Source organism: Ambystoma mexicanum, chromosome 11 (genome assembly GCF_040938575.1).
Source record: "Ambystoma mexicanum isolate Mex_15411 chromosome 11, UKY_AmexF1_1, whole genome shotgun sequence".
Classification (NCBI taxonomy): Eukaryota; Metazoa; Chordata; class Amphibia; order Caudata; family Ambystomatidae; genus Ambystoma; species Ambystoma mexicanum.
The window spans coordinates 202,477,182-202,500,155 of record NC_090934.1 but is presented as its reverse complement, the minus strand read 5'-3'; the positions used below and the strand labels follow the sequence as shown (position 1 = coordinate 202,500,155).

General features: G+C 48.0%; 1 protein-coding gene across 1 annotated transcript in view; it reads left to right on the top strand.

The window, feature by feature from the left end:
- The window catches only part of LOC138503248 (uromodulin-like), a 147,631-nt gene that overhangs the window by 42,791 nt on the left and 81,866 nt on the right, over window positions 1–22,974 (top strand). The gene's annotated exons all lie outside the window — the stretch shown is intronic.

Sequence of the window (22,974 nt, the reverse complement as noted above, 5' to 3'; positions counted from 1 at the left end):
TTATAGCGGTCTGTTTGCTACCTGAGTCGATTAATGCCTTAACTTGTTTTCCATTTACCATGGGCTTTTCATACATAAAGTCGGTGGAAGATTGACATAAACATATACTAAATGATTATAGATCTTCTTCAGGTTCTTCCCATTCTCCCCCTCGTAGACAGCCTATTTCCATGGGTTCTTCCTTCAGATTTGTAGGACGGTTTTTGGCCAAATGGCCAGTTTCTCTACATGAAAAGCAGATAGGAGGAGAGGGTTTGATTCCTTTAGGTTCTTCTATTTTACTTTCCCATCTACCCCTTCGGTCAGTTCTTTTAACTTCCATTCTTTCTTTTGGTATCCATTCCTTGGATGTATAGGATCCCCCCCTCTATCTAGTTTCTGGGGTTGGAAGCGATGACTGAGCATGTGATCTTTCCGCTCCTCACTTCGATTGACCGAGTGTAAGTGTTTGACTGTGTCCAAATGATTTTGGCAGTCTCAATAGCCATGACTAGGGTGGGTCAATTTAGTTGTAGTACTGCCTTTTGCAAGAAGGGTGGTAAAGAATTGGTGAATTGCTTTAGAGTAATCATTTCTACCAATTTTTCCATTGTTTTGATTTTATTCTAGAGCTAGGCCCAGTGTCCCACTAGTCCATTCAATTCATGAAGGATTTAAGAGTCTTATTCCTGCACATTTGGTAGATCAAATAGAATGACCATTATTCTGGGGTGTGCCAGTGTCCTAAATCTCAGTTCATGTTTTGGCAGCTGTGAAGGCATCATGAAGTCGACACAGACCACTGAAATGGCCTAACTAGCCCTATACTAAGGTGGGATTTCCCTACCTAACTTACACTAATGATACTCTGTGTCTGGAAGCCCAAAGCAAATGTCTGTCTGTGTACAAAAGCTATAATTGGTCTCACATCTAATTGCATACAATGGCCCTCATTACAAGTGTGGCAGTACTGAAACAACGTAATACTGATTACTGGAACACATTCCAGACCGCCGCACTAAGAGACGGGTTGCTGGTAACAGCGTACACCGTGTTGCTGGTAACAGGTAACGTAAACTGCGGGACCCCCCTCAACCAGTGTCTGAAACACTGGCACCACGGAAATATGGTGGCATTACAACAGCAGACTTCCCAGAAACACTGCCACAAAAATGCCGTAGCCACCTGGAAATCTGTGCTGGAAATACGAGCACCACGGAGCAGGTGGTAACCAGGCTCAGGTGTACAGGAACAGGCCACAGGTGCCCCCAATTGACCCAGGTGCACACAATGAGCACAGGGACTTCTGAAAAGGATCACACCTACCCCACACACACCTTCCAACACAGCCATGCTGCCACTCGGAGAATGCAGGAATGCAGCTCTATGAGCAGGAGGTGCAACAGTGGCAACAGGCTGACAGGGAGAGGAGGAGCAGGATGAGAATGCAGAGGAACAATGGGAAGCAAGAAGGGCCCCAGAGGCATGCACCCATACCCAGCACAAGAGCCACCCCCTGGTCTCTGACTGGCAGGCAGATCCACACACTTTAGCCTGAACAGGGAGACCATCCTTGCAATAGTGGACCTCATCAAGGACGACATCCAGAGCATCATTGGCATCCGGACTGCTATACCCCTCCTGTTGAAGGTGGAGTCTGTGCTACATTTCCTTGCCACAGGCACATTTCAGCACACAGTTGGCGAGATGCATGGCATCTCACAGCCAGTATTTCCAAAAGTTCTTGTGCAGGTCCTGGATGCTCCTACGTCATGTGTCCCAGCACATCTTACCAATGACACAGGCCCAGGTGAACGCGACCAAGGTCTGCTTCCATGCCCCTGTGGGCATGGCAAATGTATTGGGTGCACTGGACTGCACACACATTGAGCTAGTGGCCAGCCACACCACAGAGGAGGTGTATCTGAACAGGAAACTGTACCACTCAATGAATGTGCAGGTCGTCTGTGGTGCGGACTTGATGTTCACACACTGCTGCGCATGCTCTCCGGGATCAACATATGACTCCATTATCCTGCACAGTAGCACGCTGCCTGGGTACATGGCGTGTTACGGTGGGCAGCGGACCTGGCTATTCTGTGAGTCAAAGGATGTACTCATACACCACATTGCATGTGTACTGGGCCATGGGGGTCCACTGTCACCATTGCATGGCCCACAGGCACCATGCAAATGGAGGCACACAAACTGCACGCAAAAGTGGGTGCCTATGACTGGACTGTACCACATGAGTATATGGAAGGACACACCAGCACAATCTGGGCATGAATGGACAGACACATGTAATGCACCACAAGTACCAGAATGCATCACTCCATGTCACAAAGCACAGCATATCCTCACTATGCTCCACCCACCACCACCAACCCATCCCTGTGAGTCGGGTCCTACACATGTCCTGACCAGCATTACCTGTCACAGGGTTCAGAAAGGTGATTGATGGGCTGCAAGCACCCAGATCCAGATGCATGTGTCACACCACCACATCCCAACATGCGTGTACTGCCCAGTCAGCACAATGGCATGGCCTCCATTTGTTCCTTTCCATGCAGGTGATTCTGGCTACCCCTTACTCCCAATGGCTGATGACACTTGTGAAGACCCCCACAGAGCCACCAGGAAACAGAGTACATAAAAACAAGGGCGATAACTGAGCATACCTTTGGCCTGTTGATGGAACTATTTAATTGCCTTCACCGCTCCGGTGGAGCACTGATGTACAGGCCAGTGAAAGTGGGCAAGATAGTCCTGGCCTGTGCCATGTTACACAATATGTGCATCAGGCGCAGCATTCCCCTGCCACCCGACATGGATATGCCTCCGGCAGACGATGAAGATGAAAGCGAAGTGGATGCAGCGGCAGACATTGGACAATGCCACAACAGAGATGACATGGATGGCCATGCAGCCCGCCAGGAACTCATACAGAAATACCTGTGAGCACACAGTACCTACACACGATCCAATCTCACACTGCATGTGTTTCTGCACACAAATAGAGCACTCAACCACACAAGTTGAATGTGTGGTCCACCACCCCCACCCCCAAATTCCCCCCCACTACCTCCACACTATCCCCCCACTATCTGCCCCCACCCCCCCACTACACCCCCAATTTCCCCCCAAATGACCCTCCCCAACTGACCCTCCCACACACACAATCTCAACAACACCCCCTGGTAAGCAAGTGTCACTTGATGTCTGTGCCTGGATCACTTCCATGGCTTCTTTGCACCAGACCTGCCCTTTTGTGGAGAGCCTGATAGGCGCATGGACCATCGCCTCGGTATGCTCTTTCATGCGCTGACAGGTGTGCAGATTGATGAGGGTGGGTTTGAACCTGCCATGTCCATGCTCTCTAGTGCCATCTGCAGGGAAAGGGTGAGGGTCTCAGCCAGTGCTGAGATGGTCTCGTTTCCCTCCCAGACCCTCGGTGCGAGCAGAACCATTGCACATGACAACCGGCTAAGGGCACATGCACAGTGCTGGCTGGTGGCCTTCACGCTCTCCCGGATCAATCCTGTCTCCTCCCGCTTCAACCTGGCCTCCTCCAGGTGCTGGCTCACGTGTACCACCATCTGGTCATGCTCGTCCTCGATGCACCATAAGCAGGCATCCATTTTTCTGATGCTTGAGATGGGTGGGCTGTGGATGCCGTTGGTGCTGAATGAGGCACGGTGGCAAGGGGTGTGCTCAGATGTCCCCTCAGTCGTGTCCCTGGCCTCCTGCCCGGTATCATCGTCCGTGGTTTCTCCAATGTATATGGGGAGCTGGTTGAGGGGGGGGCTGGACGTCCTAGTGGCGCCTCTGTAGGGGCAGCATGAGTAGCTGCAGGGCCTGCAAGCTGAGCTTCTATAAGGGCAGCAGGAGTAGCTGCAGGGCCTGCAGGCTGAGCCTCTGTAGGGGCAGCAGGGATAGCAGCAGGACATGCAGGCTGACCCTCTGTTGGGGAAGCAGGGGTAGCTGCAGGGGCCGGTGGCAGACTCACTGGGCCTTTGCCTTGTGTCGCCATTGCTGGTGTTGGCTTGGCAGAGGTGTGGCGGGGCATCGTTCTCCTCCTCCGTGTGGCTGTCCGTGATGTGCTTGGGCCAACCTGATCACTGTCAGATGACATGCCTGTGGGTGCAAAATGGGCATGCCGTTAGTCACCTCTGTGCCATACTATGGCCTTGCTACATGCAGTTCAAACAGCATGTGACATGATGCCTGTGCATGGTGTCTATAGTTCATGCATTGATAAAGTGCATCAGGCCATCTGGCGCCACAAGCAAGATGGTGGTAGACATGGGAGGACAAATCAGGAGATACGGCCGTTCTCGGCCTTGTGTCATTGTTACCGTGCAAGTGCAGGGCACAGCGTTGTGAGGGTTACCGGGATAGGAGGTGCGCAGTGCAGGGGGTGGGTGCCACAGGGGTGATAGAGTGGGGGGGCAGAATGCAGTACAGTGTGAAGGATGGGCTGGCCCAGAGTCGGGATAGGCCAGGGAAGGGTGGCCATAGGCAAGCGCCTGTGTGGGATGCTAGGTGTGACTGGTCATGAACAGGATGGCAGCAGTGTGACTCATGGGGGAACTGGCCCCAGCCAGCCTTGTATATGGAGAAGGGGGTCTTTGCATTGTACCTTGCAGTCAAAGGGAACCACTGGAGGGATTCCAGGGCCGGGATGTAGCAGTCCCAGGGGCTTGGGCCTATGTTGATTCACGCAGCAGTATTCTGGATTTGTATGAGGGGGCAAAGGGAGGCAAGAGGCACAATGAGGGAGGGCTTTTGCTGTTGTCATGTCCAGTGGGAACCAGTGCTCTGGAGACATTGGGGGTTCCTGGGGGTAGGGGAGGTAGCGGAGGATGCCTCTGAGGTGGTGGTGCTGTGGGTCGGCCCTCTTGCCATGGTTTGTGATGTGCGGATGCGAGTTGTGGGATGGGTTAAAGGTGTCAACAGGGTCTGTGGCCTCTCAGGGGGGTATGGGGAGAGGGCCCATGGAGGGCGGCCAGGGAATTGGTGGGTGCCAGGGCACAGCCGTCAAGGTGAAGGGCTTCTCTGTCTTGCTGCTGTTGAGGCAGGGATCATCGGCAGGCCATATTGCATGACTGGCGGTAAGGCACTCATTTTTGGGAGGGGATGGAGAGGCAGCACCGGATGGGAGTCTGTAGGTGGGCAGTGTGCAATCAGCATAAAACTGGGACTGGGGTGCAATGGTGTTGATCGAGTGGGCCAGAGGTGTGAGGTTGCTGTTGAAGAGCCACGGGGTTTGAATGTGGTCCTGAGGGATGCTACAGGTGGGGAAGTGAGGTGAACAGATGGGAAGGGCACTGTTGCACTTGGGGGTGTCGGCCAGACAGGTAGCCAGTCAACCATGCCAGTGCCTGGTACCGCAGGGTGCTTTGGATGCATGCATGCATGTGAGTGTGTCACGGGGCAGATTGCTTTTGGTGAGTGCATGCTGCCTTGGAGTGTGTTTATTCTCATGTTGTCAGTGTCTGCACATGACCTGTTCTCATGTGGGCATATCTCTGCTTGGAAGGGGGTGATGTTTGTGCACCCTTGGACAACAGCCATGGTTCGTTGGCCACTGTATGGGTTGGATGTGGTCTGTTGTTGTGCAGTTGGAGATATGTCTGTGTGTTGTGCCCTACATTTGCATGCCCACAGTCATTGTTTAGGTGTTGCACCTTGTACTCACCACCCTTTGCATATGTCCCAGCACCAGCCTCCACTGATTCAACTCCCTTGATGCCTTTGAGATGCAGCACAGTGCTGCATGTCTCTTCCCAGGCCATCATCTTGACTGGGGAGCCTGTCCCGCCTCCTGTTGCCATGCTTTCCCTCCTGTGGGCCGAGAGCAGGTTGCAGACTCTCAGGCGGAGGCAGTCTCATCGCTTGTGACAATCTCTTGGAGTGTGGGGCACGGGGCCCACATCCGACACCTTCTGTGCCACCTCCAGCCATATTGCAGTCTTTCACATTTGGCTTGAACGCCTGTAGTCTGTTGCAAATAGCTCCCCAGCATTGGCAACAGGAAGTGGGTGATTTTATATGGATTGTGTTTTTAAAGATGGCCGCCGGTGAGCTTCCAGTTCCTGTGATGACGTTTCCAATCTAGGTGTTTCCGTCGCTGATGTTTCCGTAGTATACACACCGATAACAGTGCCACTGGCATTTTGGTTGATATATGATATGATATGGCATTTATAACGCGCCTATACACAAGTGTTTCAAGGCGCGACGAGGCAAGGGAGGGGGAACAGGGGAAGAAAGATAACGATCCTACTAGGCCAGGTGTCATTCAGATCGCGCAAGTGCATGGGAAGGGGGAAAGGGAAAAAGTGCGAGGGTGCAGGGAGAGGGGAAAGTGCAATAAATGGGATAGAAGGATAAGAATAAATAACGGCCAGCTAGTGGCAAGTGCAAGGTAAGTGCAGGCATAAGTGCAGGTAGGGGGACTGTAGGGATACAGAAACAGTCTCCAATTGCAGGGTTGCCAGGGAGGCAGTGCAGGTGAGCAACTGGCAGGGCCGGGCCTGTGAGCTGAGAGGGAGGCCATGTAACCAGTGCAGTTTCAGCCAGGAATCAGCAGGGAGAGGAAGAGAGAAAGCAGAAGCAAAGAGGAAGGTTTTGAGGTGCTTCCGGAACCGGAGATGGTTCTCCTCAAGTTTTAGGGAGGCAGGAAGGCTGTTCCAGACGGAGGCCCCTGCCGAAGAGAGAGATCCACCACCAACTCGTTGCTTGGAGAAGCGACTGACCCTGAGGGAGTTGGAGGCGGATGAGCGAAGAGCTCGGGAAGGAAGATATTTAGGAAGAGAGAGTTGAAGGTATTTCAGCCCCAGCCCCCAGAAGGCCTTGTGGACAATGCAAAGGGTTTTGAATTTAATCCTTGCAGCCACTGGGAGCCAGTGCAGAGATTTCAGTCCTGGAGAGATACGATCCCTGGGCTTGAGGCCAAGGACAAGTCTCACAGTCCTGTTCTGGATAAGTTGCAGAGGGCGGAGAGTAGAGGCAGGCAGATTTAGATGGAGGCTGTTACAGTAGTCCAGCATAGAGAGAACCAGGGCTCTGGAGACAGTGAGCTTCTGGGGGAAGGTGAGGAAAGGAAGAATACCTCTGAGGAGGTGCAGTTGGTAGTGTGACTTCTTAGAGATGTCAGAGATGTTCGGAGTCGGAAGCACCGGCAACAGTGCAACAACTGTGTTTCTGTCATTTTGGTGGCACCAATTCCGGGAATGCCAGAATGCATGCCCTTGCAATGTTGTGATGTGCCGGTGATTCCGTGGTTACGGCTGCACCCCCGGGACTACGGAATCGCTGGCAGTATACCGGAAAACTTGTAATGAGGGCCAATGTGTAGGGATGTCGGCATCAAATAAAAAAAGTGTTCAAAAGGAAAGGTCAGAGCGTCAGAGGTTTTCTTTCCCAAAATTCAAACAGTTCATTTCACAAAAAGAGGGGTTCTCTTCTCCAAGCTTTTAAGTATATACAAAAATGAAATCCGATATAAAATGGAAATGTAAACATCGCAGGCCAAACTCATACAAAAGACATATGGCAAATATTCATGTATCCCTATAGCATCATTTTATAAACAGAAGGTTATACCCATAATTACATATGGTGTGCAAACAAAATCACAAGATTATCATCCTGATTGGAATATGATTCAAGGGATGTATTGGAAATCACTCTAATGCTTACTTAAAAGCCTTCTGATCCAACTAATCAGATTTGAATTATAAATAATCTCAATAGAGACAATGGTAAATTGCAAGTATTAACAATATAGGAAATGCTTCTTAGCAGATAGCGATGAACCAACATTACTACCAATTCTTCCTAAAGCATTAATGAATAAACATGAGAAATCCTTGGAAAGCTGGAGAGACCAATGTAAGAACATAATGAAAATAGCTGAAATAGACCATTCACTCCTAAAGAACAACCTGAGGTGGCAACAAAAAAAAACAGAGAAGTTGTGAATGGATATTGTTATGGGACAAATGTGCTAAATTCAAAGGGCCTCATTCTGACTGTGCCGGTCCGGTATCAACGGTGCTGGTAAGCCTACCAGCACCATTGTTACCACCTGGCGGGCGGTACAGCACCCACCCGCAGAGTTACACGGAAGCACTGGCACCGTTATTAAGGGTGGTGGTGCCTCTGTGGTCCCCATTTTCTTTGAGTCCTATGGGACTCAATGGGAATGCGGATTAACAATTTACTGGCACCTGACTTCCTGGAACGCTGGGGTTGTAATACCCCAGTGTTACTGGCAAGCCAGGCACCAGTAAATATTGCAAGTCCAGCGGCAACCCAACGGTAGCACCGGCAGGGTTAGCGCCGGACTTGTAATGAGGCACAAAGCTTTTAAATCTGGCAATTTTGTGTTAAGATCTTTGCACCAAATACTAAACAATTCCCAAATCAGAAATATAGATCCCATAGTATGAGGCTGCACTTTCATTTATGGCCAACTAAAGCGGTATTAGCGAAGAGAAGCAAACATGCAACTCAAGATGCTAAATGTAGGTTCTGCAAAATAATATCTGAAGAGGAGACACTAGAGCACTTACTAGCTCAGTGCAAAAACCTGGTTGAATGGAGGAAGGAATATTTCTTCAAACATCTGATCTCATTTAGGCTATTGGATGCAAAACAGATGTGGCACAAGATTTTCAACGCAAATCAAATCTCATTGAATATTGCAACAATTAATTTCTTATTGAGGTTAAACCTTCAGTTCGAAGCAGCTGACTCTAGGGCCTCATTACGAGAATGGAGGTAGCCATGGAGCTATTAGCTCCATGGCTGCCCCCGTTCCGGGCTCAATTACCCGGTTCCTGCAATGGAGACTTACCGGGTTACTCCGACATAGGAGGACCCAGTAATTCCTCCTTGCAGGAACTCATCCCCATTCCCATTTGAGCCCCCATAGGGCTCAATGGGAATGGGGAGGGAGGTAATAACGGGCAGATTACATCTGGCCCGTTATTGCCTCCCTCTTCCCCACACGGGACGCGGAGCGCACGCCTGGTTTTACCAGGCGTGCGATCCGGGTCCCGCGATGGGATGCTTGTAATCGGCGCTCCCGGAATGAAGGGGGCCGGTCCCGTACCGGCACCCTTTATTACGGGAGCGGCAGCCTCATAATGAGGCTCTATGTAAAAATCTTCTCAGAGGCCAAACTATTATATATAATATTAAGATTGATAATAAGACTTAAAACTACAAACACAATGCAATTTGGAAGGTGTCTTGAGTTTTGCGGTGTAAATAGTGAGCATTTCGACAGAGGTCTGCATAACCAATGCACATATTTATGAACATGTCGTAAGATAAAGGGCCTCATTACACGGATGGCGGTAAGGGTTTACCGGTACCGGTAAGGGTACCAGTGCTGGTAAACCCTTACCGCCTTACTACGAGGTCCCTTTGTGGAACCCTACCTTAACGGCTGGTTCTACCAGCCGTTAAGGACGGGACCCGCAAAGGGACCTTGGAGGTAATTACGGTACCGCAATTTGCGGTACCGTAATTACCGCCTTCCCCATTCCCATTGAGCCCTATGGGGGCAAAAATGGGAATGGGGAAGTGCCATGGTGAATGGGGAATTACCGCCCCCACACACCCTGGAATAGGGCGGTAATTCCGCCATTCACCATGGCGGACTCGGTAAAATACCGGCAGCAACCATGGCGCTAATAGCGCCATGGTTACCACCGTCCGTGTAATGAGGCACAAAGAGTGTAAATTATTGATGTATTGTAAGGCTGCAAACTTTATATTTAGCATTTTATTGTATAGCTGAGTTTATATTTATAGTTTTAATGTAGGGATTTTATCATGTTTTATAATGTGTTGTGTTAAGGTTGAAGTTAAACCAAATGCACATTCAATAAAAAAAAAAAAAGAATATCACAGATCCAAAATAACACAGTTCTTTAGGATTGTCAATGTTCCAAAGTAACACCATTTCTTGGGACATTTCCCAGCTCTTCAGTTTGGTTACCTTTCACCAGTTTATAAGTTCAATTCCTCAGTTTCACTTATACAGGCTTTTCCTTTATTCCATCACCAAGTGGCTAGGTGGTCTAGGTGCAGTTCTTTTTGGAACACACAGTCCACCCATTAGAGGTCAGGCTACTGACACACTTTTCTTGCATCTGCTACTTAGTTATTTTGCCACAGTTCCAGTTTCACAATAAGGCTTGACTTATTCCTCTCACTTGCCCTTGAAGCCTTATTGTTTCTACTTTCATCACCATTCACTGTTTTGTTACATTTCACTCGCAATAACCAAAACAAGCTTTCCAGTACACTCTTCTTCTAAGAAACTCTAGGAAACTCAGTTTAAAGTCCTTTTTGCACAAGCCATTTTACGCTTCCCAGTACACTCTCCTACTGGGAAACTCAGTTTAAAGTCCTTGTTCCACAAGCCACCATAAGCTTCTGTGATTAACCTGAGGGTGATCTCACTTGTAGACCCCGGGGTTCCATTGTTCAGGTGGCCAGGGGAAAGCCATTGTGCTTGGATCCTGACTCTGGGGGTGGATGAGCAGGGAAGGATCATCTGGGCAGTGGATCCTTGGGGACGGGGGAGGGAACACCCTTGGGCGAGACATGGTATCACCCCTTTCCGACACACCCCGACCCGACATCCGCTCAGCTTTTTTTGGGATACTGCCACCAAAGTCCCCTCCTGCCCCAGCACTTTCCTGTAACGAAACGAAAGCAAAAACATCATGGGAAAACAAAACCGTCCCTCAATCTCAATGCAAACAAAATTCTGAGGGGACACTACATATCCCATAATGCTCCTTTCCCGTCTAACTACCCTAGGTTTCCCCTGCAGCACACCATCATTCACAGGGAACCTACAATCCAAAGGACTGTCTCTTTAAGACTAAATCCCATTCAGTGGAAAGATCAGGCATATCACAAAGATAAGTTAATTGAAGGTCAGGCAACCTTCCCTCTGATTCCACACCTGCAGCCTGTTAACCTGATACAGGTGTAAATCCTGTTCTGCCACTTACAACAGCCTCCAGGCTCTTACCAGTAGCTCCTCCCGGGGGACCTGTCATCCTTTCTATTGCTTTTTCTGTATCTATTTTTATATAATTGTACTTGGTTATTATTAGTTCGTACTTGTCAGTGGGTTTTTTCTCTGCAGCCATTGGGGATATGCCAGCTTCTTTCTTTTCAAGGCTTGTCTGAGGTTGTTCATTGTTTTCTTTGCTTCATCGGCAGTCGCGGAGGTCTGTGAGATGCGGTTTCAGGCACCGATTATAGTTAATGTGAAATTGTGGCGCCTTGTGCCCTGTCGCCCACATGAAACCAACCGAGACCCAGTAGCTGCAGTTGCATGAGCTTCATCAGGCTCACACAGTATCTAAATGCACTTCATGCTAGATTTGATAAGTTGCAGGCATACAGACACCCATTGCAAGAGGAGTCCCCGGAGCTCGGAGCATCTGACCCTCCCCATGATCCTGCAGTTCCCCGGGAGATTCACATCCTGCAGCCACATCAGTCGTAGATATAGTACCTAGGACCCCTTTTTACCTAGCCCAAGCGTTTGCAGCAAATACTTTTCCCTACAAGCCCCACGACCCTTCTTTATTAACTATGCTGTTTAGGGCTGATGGAAATTGTAGTCCATAACATCTGGGGAGCCAAAGGCTGCAGAGCCCTCATCTATCCCATCCTGAATGCTTTAGTGGGAACCACAAGGCTTAACAAACGTTCTTGAATTGGTTCAAATTTCATTGCATTTTCCGTCGGTAAGCCTTCTCTACCTCAAAAACCACATTCCTGTTGCACTACTTTGGGGGAGGAGTTTTGGCCTGAGCTCTTTCATGACTTTGATGCCTTGACCACAGCACTGGTCAGGGATTTTGATACCTGCAATCAGACCCAAGCAACGGGCTTGGAATTACTGGACTTGAAGCAAGGAAATGGAGACTTGTTCCAATATATTGCTAAATACAACCAATTGACTGTTTCTACAGACTTGCCCAAAATGAAAAAGACTGCGGTTTACTATAAAGTTCTACAAAATGAGTTAAAAGATGCCCTGGCAATAATTCCCTCCTTACCCAGATACTTTTTTCATGTGGCCTTGCATTGGACCAAGTATTAAAAAACATCAGGATGGGAATGTTGGCTCCTTGAATTCTCTTGGATTACAGCAACTCATGTGCCAGGGTCTTTGTAACAGCTCTCCCAAAGGCATACAGAAGATACATTGGATCTGTAGACTTGGTATGAGGACCTCTTCACAGAAGCAAGGAAAACAGTTTGCAACCAGACTTTGTGTTTTATTGTGGTACATATGACCACAACATCCTGGAATGTCCCAAATAAACTTTGATGCAAATGGGAAATGCCGATGCTCATCCCTGAAGGGAAGTGAGTAGGAGAGCAACACCACATCCTAGTCCCAGTCAATAGCAAATACTTTGCATTCTGTCATTCAACACACACACCTACGGGTAGCCTTGTCCTGGCCAAAGGGTCCACTAATGGATCCCGGGGGGCGACCGGTAAATACATGGATATCGCATTTCATATGAACTCTACCCTTGTGACCCTACAATTTACAAACCTGAACAAGAACTTATACAGGCCATGGACACTAGTAGACTTTCAACTGATACTGTAGTGGAACATACCATCAATCTATATTTGACTTGTGTAGAAGCTCACATGCAAACTTGGGTTTTTGAACTTGAGATCCTAGATATGCCCTGATTTGCCATTCACAGGTATCTTATTGGCTGGGTCCAGTACAAAATCCCATTTAAAAGGGACTGTGCAACCACCCAAATAGAGGATCGCAATCTAGTTATAGGACTTGGTAAATGTGACTCACATTATAAATGAGAGAAGGAAAATAAGCAGATCTCATTCTCCTGCTCCAGGGAAAATTGTGGGAGTTACAAAGCTGCAACTCTCTCATTGCAAAAAAGACACACATGCACCAGACAGATTACCAGGCTTAACAGAGGATTTGCTGACTTGTAATTCACATGATAGGAAAGCATATGTTCCAGAGAAGGGCCATTCCAAAATGGAAGAGGGTTTAATATAAATTTAGGTGAACCGCCTTTCAGCCCACATGATGCAAGCACATTACCAAATCACAGAATAGCCTGGCACACAAAGTCCAGGTGCATTCACTGTCTGTTAGCACCATCCATGGGGAGAGGAGACTACCCCATAAAAGCAGCCTCTTCTATCTTGCAGGGGTAGGATACAGAGGGACACAGAGGAGGGGTACAGCTGTAGTGGGAAGGAGAGGGGTGGACTGTGTCTAGCAAGTCAGGTGACGTGGGGGTCAACGCAGTGGCCTAGGTGTTGAGGAGGAGAGACTCCTTGAAGAGGTGGGTCTTGAGTTCTTTTCTGAATTGTTCTCTTTCTCGACCATGCACTGATCGGTGCAGGATCCTGCCTACCTCTAACAAAAGTCTTGAGGTTCATACCACTTCCTCCACTCCCAGAACCTGTCCTCCATTCCCATACAGATATTTCTGTGCATATTGTTCTATATATGTAATTGCATATTATTAGTCCATGCACGCATGTTTTTGTTTTTGCCATTGGAGAAGTGCCCTGGTTCTTGTTTCCTCCCTACCTTTTGCATATGTGAGGCAGTGTTTACTTTGCTCAGTCCAGCGGCACTAGGAGAGGTCTATTATGGTCTGCTTTGGGCATCGATATTGAGTCATAATATCTGCTTTCCGTGCAACCTCCCCCTGATGCACACCCATCTCCTAGATCCATCAGCTGTTAAGGGGCTCAACACAAATGGAATTGCCTCATCGAGCCAAACCAAGAAACCCCTCTTGCATCCCACCCTTCAACTTAGTTTCCTGTGTAAAGGCTAGCTTGACTTGCTTCCTACACTGGTGGCACAAACTCTTTGGAACTTTAGAAACCAGTCGAGGTCCCTCACATTCCATTATAGTAGTGGTATGGTAGGCATAATAGCTATCAGTTGGTGGTCGCAGTGTACACCTGTCCATTTTTACAGGATCCCATCTTTCAATCGCTTAGGGTGGTGTCATGTGCGTGCGGCCTGTCACTAAACCTAGCACTGCAACTCTCCCCACCACCAATACCCTTCCCATACTTTGAAACTGGAATGTCGCACATGAGTTCCCATTAAGTGACGTGGGGGTAAAAACAGAATTTGAAGTGTAGCACACAGTGGCGTGGCCTAAAAGCGCAGAGGCTGTTGGGATTGGAAGACCATTTTGGCTAGTGCTCGTTCAGACGAAAGAAAGACAAAAATATATATTGATGAATGTTAGCATGTGCCACACTTTGATGGAATTGTGAATATTAGCCTGCGTCGCATCCGGACAGAATTGTGAATGGTAGGAGGTGCTACACCTAGATAGAATTGTGAACATTAGCCTGCATCAAATCCACTCTGCAAGACTCTCAGATCTAGGTGTAGCCTGCACCTTTGTCTATTATATCTTGAAACCCACTCACTGTGGAACATGGGCCTTTCTCCCACTATGCAGAACTCTCAAATCTAGGTATAGCCCCCATATTTGTCTACTGTATGGCGAAACGTAATGTATTATGAAACCTAGACCTCTCACCCACTTTACAGGATTCTCAAATCTAGATGCAGCCTCCATCGCTGTCTATTGTATGGTGAAACGTAGTATATTGTGTGACCTGGGCCTCTCCCCCACCATACAGGATTCTCAAATCTAGGCATTTAGCCAAACTACGACGATCAGCTGCGAGATATATAACCCACTAACCAAAAAAGCTCAAAATCTCTGCAGCCTTAACTCATACAAAAACTCACACAAGCATCTCTCGCACAGCAAGCCGCACGCACTTCACCACACTGCAACAACAAACAACACATGAGCCGCACCAACAGCACATGAGGACTGGCATCGAACCGATGCTCGCACCAAAGTACCGCGCACGGTGTAAACCGAACTGAAGCTGCCAACAGGACTCCACTTATCCTCCTCCCTCTTCACCTTACTAACTCTCCCCGCCTTCTTGTTCCCAGATCCGCCTGAGCGCCTGGGGACCAATTTCATTGGTGACGGTGCGCGGTACAAATACCTTTAACATTTAACTAATAAAGCCTTTGACCTTTAATGCCTAGGTGAGGCTGCACCACAAAGCATTAATTAGAATATAGAACTTGCACTTTGGTGGGCTCATGAACATTTCCACATGCGAAATGTCATGCGATCACTGGTCACACATGTATATACGCCTGCTAAATTCTGAGGCAGGGCATTCTCTTCTATTCTGTTTGGGTTTTAGTCCCTCACAGTGTTGCAGACTTAACATTTTCTGAACATTGCCTGACCCTAACTGATCCCAGTGTTTATATCAAGCAATAGAGCCCATTACTTTGAGCCAGGCTTCTCCAGAAACACTCAAAAAAAGAAACCCAGAACCTCAAACTTGATCTATTAAGCACACTTCCATCGAACCCCACCCACTGGAATAAAAAGTAGGGCAAGTTACAAAGTGAACCCTAACAAAGGTCTTTCCCTCTCTGCCCCCATGTGTTTAGATTCCAGAAGCATGCGCCATTTTGAAAAACCTTTGTGATGGTGAAACTCAAAAGACCACTCAGCAGACCAATCGCATGGATGGCAAAGAAAACAAGTGCTGCCAAAGCCAATATGTGTGCCTTTTGTATCACCAACTCGATATTTCTGGCAGAAGAACTAGAGAGGAGTGCAGCAAGGCTGAGGGACACTGGCTGCTTTGCCATACTTTACTATCAAAAGCATGGGTACTTGCCCCATGGCATTCTTCCACTGCGTCTCATAGAAATGTAAAAGCTGCCTATAAATAGGCTTTGCAGGCAGCGTTTACAATGGATTACTATTGACCAGGTGCAGCTCTGAGCCGGTTCCAAGAGGAATCCATTAATTCTATGCCTACATGAAAATCTCATGCAGGCGTACAACGAAATGCACTAATGAGACGGAGGAGGAATCCATGCAGAGTTCTTAATTCAGCTCTGTGCCCCTCCTCCGTCTCATACGTGCTGGAAAATGAGACTGGATGTTAAATGGAGGCGTTAAATAGAGGTGTTAAAGCGAGGCATTATGCTTTAATACTCTGCCTCATTTAAAATGAGGCTGATGGTCCCCTTTCAGAAGATAAGATTGACTGTTTAGAATCAAAACCCAAACTCTCGAGAGGAACTCTGAGTGCCTGAGGCCAAGGCTTTTGACCACCAATCCACAGGGAAGGAGAAGATAATATAGACTGTTTGAAAGCATCCAATGAAGATACAGTCCTGGACCTGGGGAGAGTTATGTGTTCTTTTGCCACCGGGTTTCTTTTCAGTGTGTTTTTTTACACAAATGTTTCATCGAAAGAACTCATCGACCTTTCTAAAAAATGATTTTGGGGGGATCCCCCAGCCTCTCCATTCCCTATTATTTTATCCCTATCCCAAACCCCCTGCCCCTTTTATCCTCTTACCCACCCCCCTTTATTGTTCAATTAGTTTTTTTGATGAACATTCTTCATTTAAAAAAACGCATTAAAAAAAACTGCCAGCAAAAAGACTGTCTACCCTATGGAAGCTCATATATAGGACTTTCCACCAGCAATCCAAAAGGTAGATAAAGATATAACATTGCCAGCCTAATAAGCACCTTTATACATTAGGGGAAGGGAGAAAAATACCCACTTGTCTACAAAACCCCTGGGGGTTTCATTTGAGTCAGGGGACAACCCAACTGAATGCTATAAGGTCTGAGAAGATATCACCACTTGAGAAAAGACTTGCTGTGTCGCGACTAGACTGGGGAAACGCAGGAAGAATCCCCTAGCTCCTGAAAACTCACTTGACTGTCAGTAGGGACAAATCAGCCGTCTGAAGAGAAGACACAGATGGCGGGGAACAAAAATTACTTGCCTACTACAAGACCCTGTAATAGTGCAGGGAGATAGCCCAACTTTACATTACACAAAGTAGGTGGGTGGGAATGAATACCCCAAGCTAAACAGTGTTGAAGAGACTGTGATCCTGTTAAACAGAGGACCTCGATATGTAAATGAGCACATTTTGTGTTTGTCTCCCAGAATAGGGCTGAACATTAGAGAATAGGTTTGGCGCTTTTCTATAAGCCAAGACTTTAGACTTTGTGATGGTTTAGAATAAGGTTAGCCAGGAGGCTAAACTACTTGCTAAGTTTAGGTTAAAACCTTTGGTAGGCTCCCTTTGCCCTTCCACGTTGCATTGGTGGAGAGAGGCTTGTTAAGAAGAGGCATTTGTTTGTGTTAAAACCAAGAGCGTGGGTGGATGAATAATGCCCACCAACCCACACTGTTACATTATCCTGACCCTTGCATCTTTTGTGAGCTGTCCCTTCTTATTATAAGCTTAACCCCTAGGTTCTATAGGCATTCATCCATCCTGTCCCTCTTTGCCTAAACTGATAATAACCATACTGTAAAACTATTAACTGCACAACTCCTGCACTTCTGTCCCGCCTGGGCCCACCGCCTGCTCTCCCCTCCTGCTCTCACTTCGCAGCCTGCCCACTCACGGTGTCTTTCCGAGTCACACGGCCACCCAACGTAAGAGTTGCACTGCAAATACTGCATCAGTACCTCCTGCTTCTTGCATTGCTTCCGCTCGCATTAGCTCCCATGACAACCACTCAATTACCATGTTACACCCGGCGACCCGTGTTGCACTGTACCCAACGCAACCTTGCTGCACCGCTCAGATCTCCTCCTCAGAATCTGCGTTAACCTCACCTGTCACCCACCATCCCATTCACCTTCCTTCTCCATCGTGTTTCCTAACCCCTGCCAGCCATACGCACCTTGCCATATCCCCTCTCCTGGCCCCCATCTACTTTGCCAGTGCATCCATGCATAACCTCCCTAATCATGACTGCTCTCCCAGACCCCAACAGGGCCCCTCTCTAGACACTTCCTCTCACTCACCCCCTCCTCCCACCCTATTCTCCCTCCTGCCCTTCCCATCCATGCCAGCTCCCCTACCAGTGACGGCTCTTACATCCCGTGCTTTTTGACAGCCACATACTACCAATGACTTGGCCCCTGCACTCTGCAGACATGACCAATCTCAAGTGCTTACCCCTTTCCACCCCCTTGCTGCCTTCATGGGGCGTTGCATTACCTCATGTCTGCAGGCCCACGCCAGATTTGGAGACCAATCTGACAACACCACTGAACCCAAGCACTGACAAGGCTATCCCAGCCAACTGCCTGCCAGCCATACCCAGTCCCTCCCCTACCCACCACCTCCAGGCTCTTCCCAATGTGAAACACCTAAGGGTATTTCCCAAACTACTCCACAGGGATCTTCTACGCAGGCAGCCAGGGGTGGACAAGCGAGGGAGGATCACCTGGTTAGAGGGTCCTCAGGGATTGGAGAGGGAACACCCAAGAATGAGACATGGCATCCCCCTTTCTTGATTGATAAGGACCTACACAACCCCCCCCAGCCTTCATAGGATGTATTTAGGCACATTCTGCTCTTTCCCTCAAACACCACTTAAGTACTGGGACGAAGAAGAGTACAAATTTCATATGAGAAACACCATTATACTACTTAGAAGAAGAAAATGCAGATCTAGTCACACCAACCTCTCCATTTCTATGTCACATTAACAAGGCCAGGCAGTGTCAGGCAATTGACTTTCATGCACACCTCCAGCCTGTAAGCTTTTCAAGACAGTATAAAGAGCACTCTGCAGTTGAATGAGGAGCTCCTGTGAGAAAAGGGGGAGCTGTGTGAAACCAAAGTGGGAGCAAAATCTCAAAGTAAAGGGAAAGAGACTTTCCATATAAACCAAGAGTGTAAAGAAGCATTGGGGTGGCCCGAGGCAGTAGGTTGAACAGGAGGGCTGCAGAAACCCCACAAGGAAAACAGAAGAAACATTGAACAAGAAAGTCACCTGTTTGCTCGACCTGTGGTGGGAGGACCATGCGTTCTGACAACTGCGCCACAACCAAAGGAGCCCTAAACTCCATGAAGTATAGTGAACTGTACTGTGATATTGTACAAGAGGACATGGTGAGCCAGTTAAACATTGTGTGGAGCGTAAACCAATTAAGAGGGTCCAGTACGGGTTGAGGGAAGCCTGAGGGACCTGTTTCAGAAGAATATCCTGACAAGAGACGGTATTGTGAACTTTTGTCAAGCGAATCTGAATTTCCAAGAGAATTCTAAAACTCTGTGGAACTTTCTAAATCTGAGTGCTTTGAACTTGGGCAAGGGAGCTGCAGAGGAGCTCCACGGTTACACTAACTTTATTCTTGAACACTACCTGAGTGCCTTGAACTTGGGGAAGGGAGCCAAAGAAGAGTTCAATCCAGACTACTCGAAACATACACATAGCCAAACCACTGACTCACAGCCTTGCCTGACTTGATTACACACCAGAAACCAGCTCTCCTCCACCTCCTCTTCTGGACCAACAAATCATTTGGGACCTGCCAGAAACTCCAGGCTCTACGCCCGCACCAAACCCCCATTCCCTCTGTGCCCCCTCCGCCATGCCAATTCTTCACTCTAACTACAGAAAATCCACACTTCAATACGCCCTGATCAATGCCCGTTCTCTTGGCACCCACGCCATTGACATCCATGACATCATCACTGAGAGGGACCTAGACTTACTTGCTATCACATAATTTTGGCTTTCTGCTGCCTCCGGCTCACTACTTTCCATGCCATAACTACCCCATATTCAGGACGGGCGGCATTGGACACCCGGGAGGGTAGCCAAATCCTCCCTCCCCTTTAGGAGCATTGACTCCTCTCAATTACAGGTTACAAATCTCTTCTCCTGAAACTTGCCATAAATACTCAGACAACCAACAACCTTCTCATGCTATACAGACAACAAACTACTCCAGCTGACCTGAAGCCGACACCCCCTTCCTGATCACACAATTAGTCAAACCCTCAACTAAATTCATCATCCTAGGCAACTTTAGCCTAGGCTCTAATGATTCATGTGAAAAATAAGCTTCCTTGCTCAATCTTACCCTACAAGAAATGAACGTCTCGCAAATAATTCAAACACCCACCCACTGCAAGGGACGCACCCTTGATTGGATCCTTACCAACCACTTCACCAACAAACATTTCCTCCATCGACCCAGTAGCCTGGTCGGACTATTTCCTCATCGAATTTGCTATCATGCACTCCACCCTGCCAACTTCCTCCACACCCTCACCCTCTCCCATCCTGGTTCGCAACACCCTCAAACTAATGTCGGAGTTGCTCATGCCCACCCTATCCTCCATTCTTGCTTCTGCCCCAACAGCCAACTACTGCCCTTAGGCCATTGCCAACCACTACCACCAGAGCCTCTTCCTCATGATGGACCAACATGCCCCTCTCAAACCCAAAGTTCCTAAACCCCACAAACCCACCAGTCACTGGTTCTCTGATGAACTTGTCCTGCTTCGAAGAAGCAAGAGAGACCCTGAGCACCTCTACTAAAAACTCCCCTGCCAACCTTGCCAATCTAACCACAGGGGGAAAAGAGTATACCCACAAGGCTAACTCATAAAACACCAGAATATCGAATGCTAGTTTAAATGCCAAAGAACTATTCTCTATTCTGTGTGAGTTAGAAAACCCTGTCTCCCCTAACACATTCTCGAGAGTCGACAAAGAATGGTACACTATCATTCAGGATATCCTTGCCAACAAAATCACCCTATTACAAAATCAAATGGCCACGAAATAAACAGTACTAGCCACCAAAGCATCCTCCTTCCCGTCCGCAACCCCACTGCCCCCCTATTGGCACTGGGAAAACCCTATTCTCATTCTCACAAGTCACTGAGGACTTTGTGAAGGATACCATCCTCTCTCTCAAACCCTCAAACTGCACGGTGACTCTTGTCCGCCGCACATTATCAAGCTATGTTTATTATCACCGACTTTGTGAATGCCTCCTTTGAGACCTGCTCTGTTTCCAAGAGCATCAAATCTGCTGGGTCCCCCCACTCCTCAAAAAACCCTCTCTTGATCCTTTGTAACCTACCAACTACCGACCCATCACCCATTACCACCGCCCTCTTTGTACTTAAAATTCTTGACCGCATAGCTTACTCACAAATCCAAGACTTCCTAGAAGCACAGCAACTCCTTGGTTTTAGACAATCTGGTTTCAGACCAAAGCAGAGAATGGAAACCGCTCTTCGGGATTTGAAAATGCATCTGCAGGCAACCTCACCGTACTGCTCCTCCTCGACCTTTCTGCTGCCTTTGATTTAGTTGACCGACACGCTCTGCCGACACCTTGGTTCCCACTTTCTCTTTTCGTCCGACGCAATCGCCTAAATCAAATCCTTTCTGGGGGACTGCACTTCTAGAATTTGCATTGGGAACTCCTCAGCTGACCCCATCCCATCGCCTCTCGGCATCCCTCAAGGATCCTGCCTTTCCCCCACCCTCTACAACACTTACACTAAGCACCTTTTTGACATACTTGACTCTCTGGACATCAAATACACCAACTTTGTTGACGACACGCAAATCCTCATCCCCATCACAGGTAACCATGCTGAGGACACCATCATCAACACGTCCTATGCTACCATCCAAAGCAGGATGGCCGCTCACACCCTGTTCTTAAATAATGATACAACTGAGCTACTGATTGTGGGCTCCTTCTTTTCGTCTCAGCAAGCTTGGACAAGCCTACTTCTCTCTCTCTCCATTGATGGCACTTCCATCCCTGTCCTCAGGCACGTCAAAACGCTGGGAGTCTTTCTTGATGCTGAACTGAACATGACTAAGCACATTAACGCCCTTGCGTCTTCTACAGCTTACACTGTACAGCTCATTTCTCTCAGCAGGCAATTCCTTTCACCAACCAACTGCCTCACTCTTGCCAGAACAATTATCAGCAGCTTGACTATTGCAATGTCCTCCTCGTTGGCACCTTAGCGGCCAACCTAGCCAAAGCCCTCCGGGCCGCCCTGGTTTTGAGCAGATCTGACCACATCTCTTCCTCCAGGTGCAATGCCCACTGGCTTCCCATAAGAGCGTGCATTGAGTTCAAAACTCTCTTAATAACTCACCACTGCATCTACAATCTTACCCCTATGTATCTAAACAAGAGCATCTCTTTGAAACACCACTTGAGAACTCTACGCTCTACCAGCAATACCACTCTTGCCATTCCACGGTTCAAGAAGGATAGAGCTGGAGGAGTTAACTTTGTGGTCAACGTCCCGCTCTCTGGAACTCACTTCCCTCTAACATTAGACTGGAAATTTCTTCACTCCACCTTCAAAAAACTCTTGAAAACTTGACTCTCCAATAAATATGACTAATGACATTGCTCCTCTGCTCCCCACCTACTTAACCGTATGCTGTTTTTCACCCTGACTACTCTGTAGAAACGCTGTAATACCCTTGGGTTGTACGCATTACAAACATTTTATAAATAAATAAATTATATCACTTGTCCGAATCATACGCCATATACACAGAGCTAGACACGTGCATACACTCATGGTAATAGTTGCATCTGTATGCATACACGCTAATTTGAGCTCACAGGAAGATGCATGCACATACACGCGCATGCTCGCTGGGCATGTGCTCACCTGCCCCCGCAAAACTCCATCTCAGAGTGGTGCCTCTTTCCTCTCGCTGATTCTTTGTGAGAGAAGGTTCTCGGTTGTGATTGCTATATGTTTGAACTAGAGGAATTTCTTTTTGGGACAGGGAGGGATAAAAAGGAAGGTAGAAAGGAAATGATAAGACGGGTGAAAAAAATGAGTGAGATTCTGGGATAAGAACAGGTTTGGAAACGAGGGATTGAAAAGGGGTGGAACGGAAATCAGAGAGAAAGGTAACTGTAGAAAAAAAACAAAACAAGGGGAAAGTACTTGGGAAGAAAGACACTATGCAGAAAAACAAGCAAACCTATAAAATCGACACCAAAAGAGAAGGAAACGAGAAG